This window comes from Anthonomus grandis, chromosome 7 (genome assembly GCF_022605725.1).
Source record: "Anthonomus grandis grandis chromosome 7, icAntGran1.3, whole genome shotgun sequence".
Lineage (NCBI taxonomy): Eukaryota > Metazoa > Arthropoda > Insecta > Coleoptera > Curculionidae > Anthonomus > Anthonomus grandis.
This window is the reverse complement of record NC_065552.1, coordinates 17,356,809-17,372,950: the sequence shown is the minus strand read 5'-3', so window position 1 is coordinate 17,372,950 and position 16,142 is coordinate 17,356,809. Positions and strand designations below refer to the sequence as shown.

Sequence of the window (16,142 nt, the reverse complement as noted above, 5' to 3'; positions counted from 1 at the left end):
AATAAAGCCGATGGAGCTATCTAAGCTTTCTGATACCCGGTGGGTATCAAGATTTAAAACTTGTGCCGCAGTAAAACATTGTTTCTCTGGTCTTATCAACTTACTGCAAGAAGAAATAGATGAAAAGCGAAATGAACAAGCTGTCTCAGCGATTGGCATATTGTCGTCGATAAAACAACCAGCTTTCGTTGTTCATTTACTTATTTTAGATAATCTTCTTGCCACGCTTAATGTTTTATCTGAAGCACTTCAGTCCAAAAGTGCAACTTTGGGTAGTGCTGCTAAGGTGGTGGAAGGAGTTTTAATAACTTTGGAGTCCATGAGAACAGATTCAACTTATAAAGACATTCATACAGACATTGTATCTTTCGCAAATGAGGCCGATATAAGCTTAAACCCGCCAACATCTAAAAGAAAAAAGCAAATTTCTTCAAAACTTACAGACTATGTAACAAATTCCAGCTACTGAAGGAGCAGGTAATCGTAATGAAATTGAATACTGGCGAGCTAATGTATTTTATAGAATCCTCGATTCTATTATAGGATTCCTTAAGATCAGAGTTTCAAATGAAAGTCTTATTATTAGAAAGGCTGTAGACTGTTTTTTTCAACTAGATTTTTATAACGCTTTGCCATTTATTGATTTTTATTTCGAACAATTTAATATTTCGCAAAAAAGTATTAAAGCAGAAATGACTGTATTAAAAAACGTTATCCTTAATGCTAAAAAAACATTAAATTCCGAAAATTTTAAAAGTGAGATAAACTCCGAAGTTTATCCCTCTCTTTATATATTATTTAGAGTTGCCATTACACTGCCTGTCTCTTCAAGCACTTGTGAGCGTTCATTCTCAGTAATGAAATTGATTTTGACATGGTTAAGATTAACCATGTCACAAGAAAGGTTTTCGGCACTCTCAATTTTATTTATTGAGAGGGAAATAGATATTAACATGGAGGAAAATACTCAATCATGAATCGAAAAATGTTTAATTTAGCTCTTAAAATCTAATTTTGTTTAATAAAATATGTATTACACATTATTTATAGAAGTTTGATTTACACGTAATATTCACGCCCTTTTGTCTAAAAAAATCCTCCAACAAATTAGGTGGTCTTCGGCGGCGCGGCGGCTTGACGGCTTCCATGGGAAGTTTCTGTTCATATTTTAATATGTATGTACGACTACAACTTTAACTCATTTTTAGATGAAAATTCGGGTTCCTCCCAAAAAAATGTTTGCCTCAGGGGGCGGGCTTTTCGCCTTTGGGGCTGGAGCCCCCCCAAAAGTCACTGTCTAGTTGCGCCACTGATACCTATTAAACTTACAGTTATAGTAATAATTAGTAGTTTATGTCACGGACAAGCCATAATGTTTGCATAGCTAACAATTATTTTTACCATTATCTTTACTATTTACTGCTTGTTAGCATATGCACCTTCAGTTTTTTTTTGTTTATACTTATCATTGTTTAATAGCGAAAAAATGTATTTTCCCAATAGTCTTCTGACTCTCAGTTTATTTTTCTTTAAAAAAATTAAGCATTTTTCCTGCTTGGTCCTAAGACGTCAATACAAATTTCTTCCCAAATCTTATCCCTTATGTTTTAATCCCTATATATTTCTATAGGAACTTATTTGACAGAAATGAGTGGTCTCTATCTCCTCCGATTAGCTACTTCGATATGATTGTGCACATTTAATGATATTTAATATTTCATATATTTTGATTAATAAAATAACTCAGACCGGTTGGATTGACTGTTGTTCTTTCAACAAAATCGTAATAAATATTCGCTCTATCTGTGCATGTACAGTGAATAGGTAAGACCAATGTTGATGCTGTTATTGTTATAATTACGTTTAGTTTAGACCGAGACGCAGTCTTAATTATTTAAGACGTGGATGTATTTTCGTGTGTTAGATGTTGTAGCTGTTTTTAAAGATTTTGGTTATTTGTCATGGATGTGTAAGTCAAAAGGTTGTCAAACATCTTTTTCCCATATTCGATGATCATTTCGATTCCATTCCTGATGGCAGTTTGTAATCAATTTATTTTATATTTACATTAAATAATATTTATTAGTAATCTGAGCATAAAATCCAGCCCAATTATCACCCTAAACAGCGACATAAAAAACTTACACTTAGAAGGCTTAACCGGGATTGACGGAAATTTCAAGATAGATAAGGCAAGAGATTTATGAAGGATGAACGTATTTGGAAGGCATTGGTAATTAAATTATTAATTAATTTATTTTAAGCCCTTAAGATTTTCGAACAATATTTTAACCTAAAACTCTCATATAATTTTTTTTGGTGGAGAAAAAAAAAATTTTCAAATTTCAAATATAAAGGGAAGTCCAACGAAAAGTTTTTAAGGTATTATTTCACACTGACAATTTTACCAAAGCCTAAGCTGAATATTTTTATTTTAGAAGTTCTGAGTTTCAGCTAGGCCACAATAAGTTAATATAGAAAATGCAAAAAAAAACAAATGTTTTTTTAAGCAGAAATTATAAATGAATTAAAAAAAAAACTCATTTTTAACCATCCTGTTTTTTTGTGATAAAATGCAATAAACCCGTAAATTATGATGTATATTATAAAATATATTAAAACATAAAACAGAAAATTATTAACAAATAAACGTTATTTAAAACGACCCGACCAACGCTTAAGACGGCAATGCTGCTTCCCGCAGGAATCCTCTGTGACTCCCACACTTGACCATCTCAGGCTGCCCACGTTCCCAAATTTACAGTTACGTCTTAATAATTCCGAACAGCTTTAACACGGCCAGACTGACAAGGGACTCGTTCTCGAGAGACCTCCTCTTCATAAGGATCCAAAGTTTCATTTTCTGCAAGTGAAACATAGTTTCAGAACATTGCACACCCACAAGCCGATAACAATGTCAGTTTATATTAAAAGTTCAGAGGTACATCCAAGAAAAATCTTTGACCAGTACTTAACTTTTACTTGATAACTCAAAATCAATAAATTAAAAACTATTAACCCCTCATCCAACCATAAGTTCAGAGGTACTTCTTAGGACTTTTCCTAACCTGTAACAGTCAATATGGATTGTGTGAAATGGTATATTTATTTTTTCGATCGGATGTAATTTTGTTTTTGTTAATTAATTTTGGACTGCATGATTTTTTCGCTGTTATGCAAATTAAGCATTTTGAAATATACTTTCGAACAAAGGAGGACATTCTTGGAAATCAAAATAACTCTTTAACCTTTTTCAAAGTTTTTTTTCCAACCCACGTGACATTGTTCGTCGTGGTAAATACGAATCAAAGGGAGTCTATTACCTTTGGGTACATAAAACCGCAATAAATTTTGACCATTTTTAGGAATTTTACGGTAAAAGTCATCTTTTATTATAAAATCACTAACAATAGATTCTCCTGCTCGTACTTTGGCAATAATTGCTTGAGTTTCTGGGCCTCTTATTTCTTGTTATTCTAGCCCTATGTTCCCTCCGTAATGATATTAATAGCGTGCATCGCCAATGGGGGATTCCGGCTAAGAATATCTACGTGCGCTACATATTTCCCCTTTCGATACTCAATTTCGAAGTCGAAATCCTGTAAATAAGCCCACTATCTAGCGACACGTAGTACAATATCCTTCTTGTGGGAAGTGGCTTTGATAGCATTACAGTCTATGACAATTTTAAATTTTAAACCTAAAACAGCTCGAGCTCGTAAGAGTGGTATTTGGACTCTTCGGTAGTGGTTCGTTTCCTGAAGTAAGCAACCACTTTTAGCTGAGAATCATGTTTTTGGAATAAAATAGCTCCATATCCAATGGCGCTTGCATCAGTGTGCAACTCGGTAACCAAGTATAATAATTAAAACCTGTGAGCGTCATTTAAATAATTTTATAATTTTTAATACGTCAAATACATTTAAAATAGTCCAAAATAATCAAAATAAAACATAAAAATATAATAAACACCTTGTAAAACAACTGGGCGCTTGGTCGACTCCAAAGTAGATATGGTGACGTGTAGACCTGAAATAATAAAAGTAACCTGAGCACACTTATTTCCGTAAAATTAATTAATAAAAAAAATATTAAGCATGAACTCATTAATATGAAAAATATGAATTTATATGTTTTAAACTTGCTCAGTGATTTTACTTTTACGATAAATATCCCAAAATTCACTATTCACCAATTTATTACTTGTATCCGATTGTTAAATGTCCCAGTTTTGACAACGTACTGATATTGAATGATATACAATCGTTCAATATGCCAAAACGTGAGCAACACAATACTCATAAAACCGTAGCCAAAATGCTACCAAAAACATTATCATAAAACATGAGATTGAGATAGCAATCTCCGATCTAGATCACTTGACGATAACACACTTTGTACTAAGGGGTGCAATAGGCCCAAAACGCAAGGGTCCTCTCCAGATATAAAGCCTTGTTAAATACAACGACCTGTGCTATGGTTCCAGACCAGCTCAGTATCTTAACAAGAAACAATAAACAATCGTCACAACAAAACAAGCAAGACAAGCAACTATCGGTCATTAAAATATTTCATTAATCACATTTTTATTTAAAAAGGTAGAACATCGTTGTAATCAATAAGATAGAAATAAGTATACTCTGTGAAAACACTCATCCTTTCTTGTAGTAAAACACTACACCAAACCAACACAGCTTATTTGTCTTCGCAACACCCTTTATTGTTTTTATTAAATAACTTCACTCTTTAGTGACCAAAACTAAAATGAATTTCATAAACTAAATATTTATCTCAGACTCTTTTATCGAAACCCATAAAAATAATTCCCGAGAGGAAACTCTAAGTGTAAACCGTCTTTGGTTACTTACGGTACCGCTGAGCTAGCTTAAGTTTTGTAAATATCCTGGCCCTCTTTTCGGTCAGACCGATAATTTTCGTCTTGATGACTAAGAAAAATATTTCAATTCTTTAGAAAATAAACAGGGTCTTACACAAGATGGGGTGAAAAATTGTTGGTAATGGTTGGGTAGATAAATGGTTAATAACATATTTTCTGACCTCATTTTTTTCAGGGCCCAAGAAAAACAATTCACTCACAAATTCAGGGATACATTTTCGAAAATACCCTGCGATAAGACCCATAAACTGACGAACTTGCTTAACATTATTAGTAATTAATTAAAACGTCAACTTTATTATGGCTAGGTTTGATGCCATTAGCTGAGACATTTCTGCCTAGATAATCTACAGAGGTTTTAAAAAACTTAAAAGGTTTTAAAAAATTTTTTGTTTAGGGAAAAACCGGCCTTTTGTAAGACTGTTAAAACTTGCTTTAATGAAATTAAACCCTCCTCAATTGTCTTTGATGGGAACAAAACGTTATCCATATAGACTAAAGCTACCATATTTTTTAAGGGGCCCAAATCTTTATGAATAGCTCGCTGAAAGACAGCGGGGGCATTACACAGACGTACTGACCATCTGGGGTTACGAACGCGGTTTTGTCTATGGAATCTTCCGCAATAGTTATTTGATGAACCCCGCGGTCATATCGAGCACAGTAAAATATTTTGCATGTCCAAGTTGATCGTCGATAAGGGGTAGCGGATATCGATCTTTAATAGTGATTCTGTTTAACGCCCTATAATCAACACGATCGCTTCCGTTTTTTTTTTCACAAGTAATATCGAGCTTGCATATAACGACTTACTTTCTCTTATAATATTATTTTTTAATAAGTCAGATATAATATTTTGAACTTTTTCTCTTTCAATTGCCGACGCGCGATACGGGTGATAATTAATTACTTGGTCACTAGTAAGCTTTATTTTTAACTCCAAACGTAAATATTTCTTAAAATAATAATAACAAATGTTTAAATTTTTCGGCGTTCTGTTTATCCAATAGAGAAACCGCTGGTTCAACCCAACTTTCGGGCTCATTTACAAGCCTTATCGATACACTGGGCTCGTTTGTTCGGATTAACCTTGTATCACTGCTATCGGTTACAATTTGTATATCTGAATATCGAACAACATTGCTTCCTATTATTGCTTTATAATTTCAACCATAATCTTACAGCACTACAAAAAATACTACTTCGATTGCCAAACTTTCAAATCGCGTCCCCGGTGCCAACATTTTGTCAAAATCAAAACTGCTCAATACTCAAACTATCTAACTAGGAAGAAGCAGAACGGGACGGAAATTTGATGGATCATTAGAATCTCCACCCTTGTGAAGAGGGATAATGACAGCCTTCCTCAAGCATGAGGGAAACACACCCCTGACGAAAGAGGTGTTTAACGCAGCTACAAGTGTCCCCAGCACTTCTATAGGAAGAGGCAGAAAAATACGCAAGGATATCTTATCCCAACCGGAACTAGTTTAATTTTTAATTCTAGAAAGAATCCCCTCACTTCTAAAACGTCAGTGGTAGCAAGAAAAAAAGATTCAGGTACATATGACATACGACAAATATTTCAAGGGATTTCCAGCCTGTGGTATACTTTTTGAGAGGTTATCAGCTATAGTACAGTAAAATGAATTTAAATTATCAGCTTTTAAATCGCTTGAAACCTGAGAAAAATGACCAGCCCTTACCCCTCAAGGCATTTACGATTCTCCACGACTCCTTAGCCCTATTACTTAATTTTTTAATTCTTTCTTAAAAGTAAGTTGTTTTTGCCATTAAAATTAAGGCTCTGTAAATTCTTCTGTAATTATTTCAGTATTTTAAGTGTTGATTATGTATCAAAAATTTACGAATATATTGTAAAGATCGCATATTCTTCCCAGACACTCTAAGACCCTTTGTTTACCAAGGCTTTCTTTTTGGCTCCTTAATACTTATGAGAGGATAAGATATATTATTAAATAAATAACACAATTTCTGATGAAATTCCTCCATGGGGCTCTCTTCGGCAAGGACACTGTGCCAGTCAATCAGACTACATTTCAACTGAAATTCTTTACAATTGTTTGCAGTATACTACTACCTAATATCGCACTGGACTTCGTCTCGTTTTACACTGAAATCCGCATAACTAAGAACCGCCTCGTGGTCAGACAACCCAGCATTAACAATTTTGCAATAAATATTGCGCTGATCAAGATTAGCACAGAAATAATCTATTAATGAAGATGAAACTGCTGTAAAATGAGTTGGCTGATCCACGTGCATGCTTATCTTCATTGATGTAAAAAGATTTTTCTAGGCACTTAGTTTGCTTATCTTGTTTATTTAAAAAGCTTAAGTTTAAGTCACCATATAGCAATACTGTAGAGTCTATAGGCAAGCTACATATTAGTATTTCTAGTTATTCTAAAAATATATCTGCTTTTCCTAATAGAGATCTATACAAAGCCAAAATATAATAATCAATTTTCCCCCTTGAGAATTTTTTAAACGACAGTACCTAGACATCAAAATGTAATTCTTTATAGACAATGGTTCATCTTTTTTTAACTAATGTTCTACCAATACTAAAATATCAGGAAACTCTACACTCTCCAGAAATAATTCAAGTTCATTTACCTTATTTCTAACAGACTGAATATTAAAAATGCCTACAGAGGTACAATATTTATTTGTTTGTCTATTTCTAAAAAAGAGGATCTATCCTCCAATAAATCTACGTCAGGTGATTGACTACCACTGTATTCCCCTCCAGAATTGAACTCTCATGATTATGAATTTCTACACTATTAATATCAGTATTAATAACTAAAACTGGCTCAGTGTTCGCGATATTTAGATCTAAATTTTGCACAATATTAGAATTAATATTTGTGTGAGTTGAAGGACTAATTTTCACAGATTTTAATGAAATTTTATTACGTGAGAAAACGTCTGTAACATCAATATATAGCGAGAGAAGTTTACAGAGGGATTTATTTGTATATCTATATTTAAGATTTGATTTGATGTTTTGAATTAATCTAATGCTAGAGTTATAGCCTTGACAGTAGGTTGATACACATTTTATGATCCTAAAGTATCTTTGTTCAGAATACATTGTTAAATCACATTAAATAAACATTATGAGGTTTGTTGTTTTTCCTATAGCTAAAAGCTTCCTGAGATCGCCAACGGATAAGGGTAGGGTGTTCAAATTCAACGACACAACAAAAATATCATCTTCACCCTGTTCCGATGACAGTAAAGAAGCCCTATTCAGAATTTCTACAAAGTTAGCACCACATATCCCTTTCTTTTATATGATGGGTCCATATAGAAAGACAAGTGACGAGACATGTTTCGGGCACTAGAGTCACCACAAATAACAATCTTTCTATGACACACACTATTACCAATCTGGCATATGGATTTTTTTATTTCGCTGTACAAGAAAGTGGCATTATCTGTCATATCTGGATCCGAATTATTAGTTTATTTAATTTAGAATTATTTAATTATCCTTTTTTAGAAATAGACAAACAAATAAATATTGTACCTCTGTAGGCATTTTTAATATTCAGTCTGTTAGAAATAAGGTAAATGAACTTGAATTATTTCTGGAGAGTGTAGAGTTTCCTGATATTTTAGTATTGGTAGAACATTAGTTAAAAAAAGATGAACCATTGTCTATAAAGAATTACATTTTGATGTCTAGGTACTGTCGTTTAAAAAATTCTCACGGGGGAAAATTGATTATTATATTTTGGCTTTGTATAGATCTCCATTAGGAAAAGCAGATATATTTTTAGAATAACTAGAAATACTAATATGTAGCTTGCCTATAGACTCTACAGTATTGCTATATGGTGACTTAAACTTAAGCTTTTTAAATAAACAAGATAAGCAAACTAAGTGCCTAGAAAAATCTTTTTACATCAATGAAGATAAGCATGCACGTGGATCAGCCAACTCATTTTACAGCAGTTTCATCTTCATTAATAGATTATTTCTGTGCTAATCTTGATCAGCGCAATATTTATTGCAAAATTGTTAATGCTGGGTTGTCTGACCACGAGGCGGTTCTTAGTTATGCGGATTTCAGTGTAAAACGAGACGAAGTCCAGTGCGATATTAGGTAGTAGTATACTGCAAACAATTGTAAAGAATTTCAGTTGAAATGTAGTCTGATTGACTGGCAGAGTGTCCTTGCCGAAGAGAGCCCCATGGAGGAATTTCATCAGAAATTGTGTTATTTATTTAATAATATATCTTATCCTCTCATAAGTATTAAGGAGCCAAAAAGAAAGCCTTGGTAAACAAAGGGTCTTAGAGTGTCTGGGAAGAATATGCGATCTTTACAATATATTCGTAAATTTTTGATACATAATCAACACTTAAAATACTGAAATAATTACAGAAGAATTTACAGAGCCTTAATTTTAATGGCAAAAACAACTTACTTTTAAGAAAGAATTAAAAAATTAAGTAATAGGGCTAAGGAGTCGTGGAGAATCGTAAATGCCTTGAGGGGTAAGGGCTGGTCATTTTTCTCAGGTTTCAAGCGATTTAAAAGCTGATAATTTAAATTCATTTTACTGTACTATAGCTGATAACCTCTCAAAAAGTATACCACAGGCTGGAAATCCCTTGAAATATTTGTCGTATGTCATATGTACCTGAATCTTTTTTTCTTGCTACCACTGACGTTTTAGAAGTGAGGGGATTCTTTCTAGAATTAAAAATTAAACTAGTTCCGGTTGGGATAAGATATCCTTGCGTATTTTTCTGCCTCTTCCTATAGAAGTGCTGGGGACACTTGTAGCTGCGTTAAACACCTCTTTCGTCAGGGGTGTGTTTCCCTCATGCTTGAGGAAGGCTGTCATTATCCCTCTTCACAAGGGTGGAGATTCTAATGATCCATCAAATTTCCGTCCCGTTCTGCTTCTTCCTAGTTAGATAGTTTGAGTATTGAGCAGTTTTGATTTTGACAAAATGTTGGCACCGGGGACGCGATTTGAAAGTTTGGCAATCGAAGTAGTATTTTTTGTAGTGCTGTAAGATTATGGTTGAAATTATAAAGCAATAATAGGAAGCAATGTTGTTCGATATTCAGATATACAAATTATAACCGATAGAAGTGATACAAGGTTAATCCGAACAAACGAGCCCAGTGTATCGATAAGGCTTGTAAATGAGCCCGAAAGTTGGGTTGAACCAGCGGTTTCTCTATTGGATAAACAGAACGCCGAAAAATTTAAACATTTGTTATTATTATTTTAAGAAATATTTACGTTTGGAGTTAAAAATAAAGCTTACTAGTGACCAAGTAATTAATTATCACCCGTATCGCGCGTCGGCAATTGAAAGAGAAAAAGTTCAAAATATTATATCCGACTTATTAAAAAATAATATTATAAGAGAAAGTAAGTCGTTATATGCAAGCTCGATATTACTTGTGAAAAAAAAACGGAAGCGATCGTGTTGATTATAGGGCGTTAAACAGAATCACTATTAAAGATCGATATCCGCTACCCCTTATCGACGATCAACTTGGACATGCAAAATATTTTACTGTGCTCGATATGACCGCGGGGTTCATCAAATAACTATTGCGGAAGATTCCATAGACAAAACCGCGTTCGTAACCCCAGATCGTCAGTACGTCTGTGTAATGCCCCCGCTGTCTTTCAGCGAGCTATTCATAAAGATTTGGGCCCCTTAAAAAATATGGTAGCTTTAGTCTATATGGATAACGTTTTGTTCCCATCAAAGACAATTGAGGAGGGTTTAATTTCATTAAAGCAAGTTTTAACAGTCTTACAAAAGGCCGGTTTTTCCCTAAACAAAAAATTTTTTAAAACCTTTTAAGTTTTTTAAAACCTCTGTAGATTATCTAGGCAGAAATGTCTCAGCTAATGGCATCAAACCTAGCCATAATAAAGTTGACGTTTTAATTAATTACTAATAATGTTAAGCAAGTTCGTCAGTTTATGGGTCTTATCGCAGGGTATTTTCGAAAATGTATCCCTGAATTTGTGAGTGAATTGTTTTTCTTGGGCCCTGAAAAAAATGAGGTCAGAAAATATGTTATTAACCATTTATCTACCCAACCATTACCAACAATTTTTCACCCCATCTTGTGTAAGACCCTGTTTATTTTCTAAAGAATTGAAATATTTTTCTTAGTCATCAAGACGAAAATTATCGGTCTGACCGAAAAGAGGGCCAGGATATTTACAAAACTTAAGCTAGCTCAGCGGTACCGTAAGTAACCAAAGACGGTTTACACTTAGAGTTTCCTCTCGGGAATTATTTTTATGGGTTTCGATAAAAGAGTCTGAGATAAATATTTAGTTTATGAAATTCATTTTAGTTTTGGTCACTAAAGAGTGAAGTTATTTAATAAAAACAATAAAGGGTGTTGCGAAGACAAATAAGCTGTGTTGGTTTGGTGTAGTGTTTTACTACAAGAAAGGATAGGTGTTTTCACAGAGTATACTTATTTCTATCTTATTGATTACAACGATGTTCTACCTTTTTAAATAAAAATGTGATTAATGAAATATTTTAATGACCGATAGTTGCTTGTCTTGCTTGTTTTGTTGTGACGATTGTTTATTGTTTCTTGTTAAGATACTGAGCTGGTCTGGAACCATAGCACAGGTCGTTGTATTTAACAAGGCTTTATATCTGGAGAGGACCCTTGCGTTTTGGGCCTATTGCACCCCTTAGTACAAAGTGTGTTATCGTCAAGTGATCTAGATCGGAGATTGCTATCTCAATCTCATGTTTTATGATAATGTTTTTGGTAGCATTTTGGCTACGGTTTATGAGTATTGTGTTGCTCACGTTTTGGCATATTGAACGATTGTATATCATTCAATATCAGTACGTTGTCAAAACTGGGACATTTAACAATCGGATACAAGTAATAAATTGGTGAATAGTGAATTTTGGGATATTTATCGTAAAAGTAAAATCACTGAGCAAGTTTAAAACATATAAATTCATATTTTTCATATTAATGAGTTCATGCTTAATATTTTTTTTATTAATTAATTTTACGGAAATAAGTGTGCTCAGGTTACTTTTATTATTTCAGGTCTACACGTCACCATATCTACTTTGGAGTCGACCAAGCGCCCAGTTGTTTTACAAGGTGTTTATTATATTTTTATGTTTTATTTTGATTATTTTGGACTATTTTAAATGTATTTGACGTATTAAAAATTATAAAATTATTTAAATGACGCTCACAGATTTTAATTATTATACTTGGTTACCGAGTTGCACACTGATGCAAGCGCCATTGGATATGGAGCTATTTTATTCCAAAAACATGATTCTCAGCTAAAAGTGGTTGCTTACTTCAGGAAACGAACCACTACCGAAGAGTCCAAATACCACTCTTACGAGCTCGAGCTGTTTTAGGTTTAAAATTTAAAATTGTCATAGACTGTAATGCTATCAAAGCCACTTCCCACAAGAAGGATATTGTACTACGTGTCGCTAGATAGTGGGCTTATTTACAGGATTTCGACTTCGAAATTGAGTATCGAAAGGGGAAATATGTAGCGCACGTAGATTTTCTTAGCCGGAATCCCCCATTGGCGATGCACGCTATTAATATCATTACGGAGGGAACATAGGGCTAGAATAACAAGAAATAAGAGGCCCAGAAACTCAAGCAATTATTGCCAAAGTACGAGCAGGAGAATCTATTGTTAGTGATTTTATAATAAAAGATGACTTTTACCGTAAAATTCCTAAAAATGGTCAAAATTTATTGCGGTTTTATGTACCCAAAGGTAATAGACTCCCTTTGATTCGTATTTACCACGACGAACAATGTCACGTGGGTTGGAAAAAAAACTTTGAAAAAGGTTAAAGAGTTATTTTGGTTTCCAAGAATGTCCTCCTTTGTTCGAAAGTATATTTCAAAATGCTTAATTTGCATAACAGCGAAAAAATCATGCAGTCCAAAATTAATTAACAAAAACAAAATTACATCCGATCGAAAAAATAAATATACCATTTCACACAATCCATATTGACTGTTACAGGTTAGGAAAAGTCCTAAGAAGTACCTCTGAACTTATGGTTGGATGAGGGGTTAATAATGTTAGGGGTTAATGAGTTATCAAGTAAAAGTTAAGTACTGGTCAAAGATTTTTCTTGGATGTACCTCTGAACTTTTAATATAAACTGACATTGTTATCGGCTTGTGGGTGTGCAATGTTCTGAAACTATGTTTCACTTGCAGAAAATGAAACTTTGGATCCTTATGAAGAGGAGGTCTCTCGAGAACGAGTCCCTTGTCAGTCTGGCCGTGTTAAAGCTGTCCGGAATTATTAAGACGTAACTGTAAATTTGGGAACGTGGGCAGCCTGAGATGGTCAAGTGTGGGAGTCACAGAGGATTCCTGCGGGAAGCAGCATTGCCGTCTTAAGCGTTGGTCGGGTCGTTTTAAATAACGTTTATTTGTTAATAATTTTCTGTTTTATGTTTTAATATATTTTATACTTAAATTTTATTTGATTATCTTTTATATATATAACACAGGTAAATTCCTGTGGTCATTTTCCTGACCTAATACTAGCTTTAATCGATTTATTGTGTGTTATTTCTGAGTGAGTGATTCTTTTCCCATCAATTAATTTAGCAGGCAGATCTAGGGAGTTCATCTTGTTATTTAAAACTTTAAAATTAGGATTGCTCAACAAACTTAACTCCCTAGAAATATCCCCTGTAAACCGGTTAGTTTTGCCGAAATATTTTTAACATAACATGCTTTAATATTTCTAGTTTAGTGTGAACTTTAATTAAAATATGACGAAATGAATAGTTTTACCAGCGACTTTTGAATCGCTTGTGCTAGTGCCGGCAACTCTGGTATCTACATCGGTATTATTAGCCATCGGAGTGACAAGAATACATCGTGATGTCTGAAAACTCGCCAGAGCCTTAAATAAAATCCTATTGGTCCTGTATCTGCCTTCAAATAGACGATGAGCGAGATAGCGAACCCAGTTATTTGTTTCTTAATTTGGCCTTTTTAACTTGTCTATTGATTATTCCACATAACTTACATAACTATAGTTGAAAAAAAACAAACCAAAAGAGGACAATATACAAAATTTAAATTACTCCTGATGATAGATGATGTACAGCATAAAAATATAGAATGCGGTAGATATAGATCACAGGACCAGAAGATTTTATTATATGCCCCTATAGTGTAATTTTGAAAACAAAAGCAACGTGTTGAAAAATATAAATGTGTTGTTTTGTTTATTGTTAATATATATATTTTTTTTATGTATAATATATTCTCTCAAACTAATTTATTTAGATTTAGCACATCTACTTCCTCTTTATTCTTTGGAGACTGTTTTGTAGGGAAAAGGCAGAAATATAGTAGTTTCTGCAAATTGAATTATAATGCCACAACTATCTATTTTCAGAACTAATTCTAAAACCTTGATGCAGATAGTAAGTAGCAATGGCCTTAAGAGCATCCCCGAAGGTTTGTTGCATGTAACGGACTTTCTTCTAATCGATATCCAATGGCACGTCATGCCCACAGATGTAAATAGCTCCGCACATAGCTCCGTGCGGAGCTATTTACATCTGTGATCATGCCAAAGGCTTAAGTTAAATTAACAGAAACATAAATAAAGGTCTTTTGCAGAATGCTTTATTTTTGAAAGCAAAATTTCCATTTTGACATATTTTTTTGGTTGGAACATTTATGCCTGACTGTATAATATAATTAGTAAGGAATTAAGAAAAAATTAATGTCAGTTTTCTTCGCTAGTATTTTTTTAAATTTTCTTTAGAAGAAAAGAGCTAATATAAAACAATAACTTTAAAAATTTGGATTAAATTAAAAAACAAAAATCAAATTTTAAATTAAATTACTTACTAAATAATTAAAAACTAGATTTATTTGACCACTCACGTAGTGTACTTTAATGACAACTTTAAATTTCAATACCCTTTTTTGTTACTTTTACTTTTCAATAATTTCAGATGGAATTTTTTAGATTAGAATCGCTGTTTAAACCTCAAGGTCAATTAATTTTAGCTTCTAGCAGAACAATAATGTCTATCTATGGACTCTACTTTTGGTAATCTTTACTGTATAACTTCTTATAATAATATTAATCTGCTTTATTGCCATAAAAAATTTTACAAATTTTGTAGACAAAGCTAATAGAACATATTTAAAAAAAAAAACATACAAAAAACAAACAAAATAAACGGTCACAATACATAAAACAAAATATAAATTCCTTTTACAACTCCTAAGGGTGAACATTTTTATATTCGAAGCATGCAGGGCATAATATCTCACATAGAATTATATATTTTATTATTTGAGGAAGACTATATGTGTTTCATTAACTCTATCTTACAACTCCACTTCAAGAATGGATTACTTAACTTTTAATGAAAAAAAAATATATATATATATATATATATATATATATATATATATATATTTATATATATATATATATATATATATATATATATATATATATAGAGAGAGAGAGAGAAATTTTATCATAATATTTTAAATAAACAGGCTTATTATACACTTATACACTTATTGACTGATTATGAGCATCTCTTTGTTTATAGTCCAATTTTTCTATATGGCGATGCTTTACAGACCCTAGTTAACAATTATTTAATCGTATTTTAAAGCTTGTGCATAAATTAAAAACGAATTTTTTTATGAATACTTACCAACTTAAGTATTTTAAACACCTTAAACTTTGAAACCTCCAACTTAACCTTATACAATTCTATCTGAATATAAATAATGGTTATATAAATTAGGATTTTTTAAATGTCTTACCTTTCCACTTATTTATAATGTTATCTTTTTCTTTAGCAAATATGATTTAATATGAGTGACAGTTCATTATGTATGCTTCCTAGGAGAAAGAATTAAGTGATAAAATTCGACGACGTGTTTTTTAATTCATATTACAAATATCAAATTATTGTAAAACAATCAGAATAATAGAAGTAATAGGTTTAATGTTTAATCGTTAAAAATTAAAAAAAATGATAACAATTTTTAAAATACATTTAAAAATTTAATAATGTATGTTAAATTTTTAGAAATTGCTAATCGTGCAAAATATAAATAATAAGTGTAGAAGAAGCAGAATGCTGGTGACAGGACCGCCTCTACGAATAATGAATGTTAATTTTCTCGTGTGTTTTA

The 16,142-nt window shown here is 32.6% G+C and overlaps 1 protein-coding gene across 1 annotated transcript in view; it reads right to left on the bottom strand.

Moving 5' to 3' along the window:
- Positions 1–15,729, bottom strand: part of LOC126738445 (UDP-glycosyltransferase UGT5) — an 83,219-nt gene extending 67,490 nt beyond the window's left edge. Inside the window, exon 1 of the mRNA XM_050443796.1 lies at positions 15,656–15,729. The gene's annotated coding sequence lies outside the window, so the exon portion shown is untranslated. The remainder of the gene's footprint in view (positions 1–15,655) is intronic.
- Between the last annotated feature and the right edge of the window lie 413 nt (positions 15,730–16,142).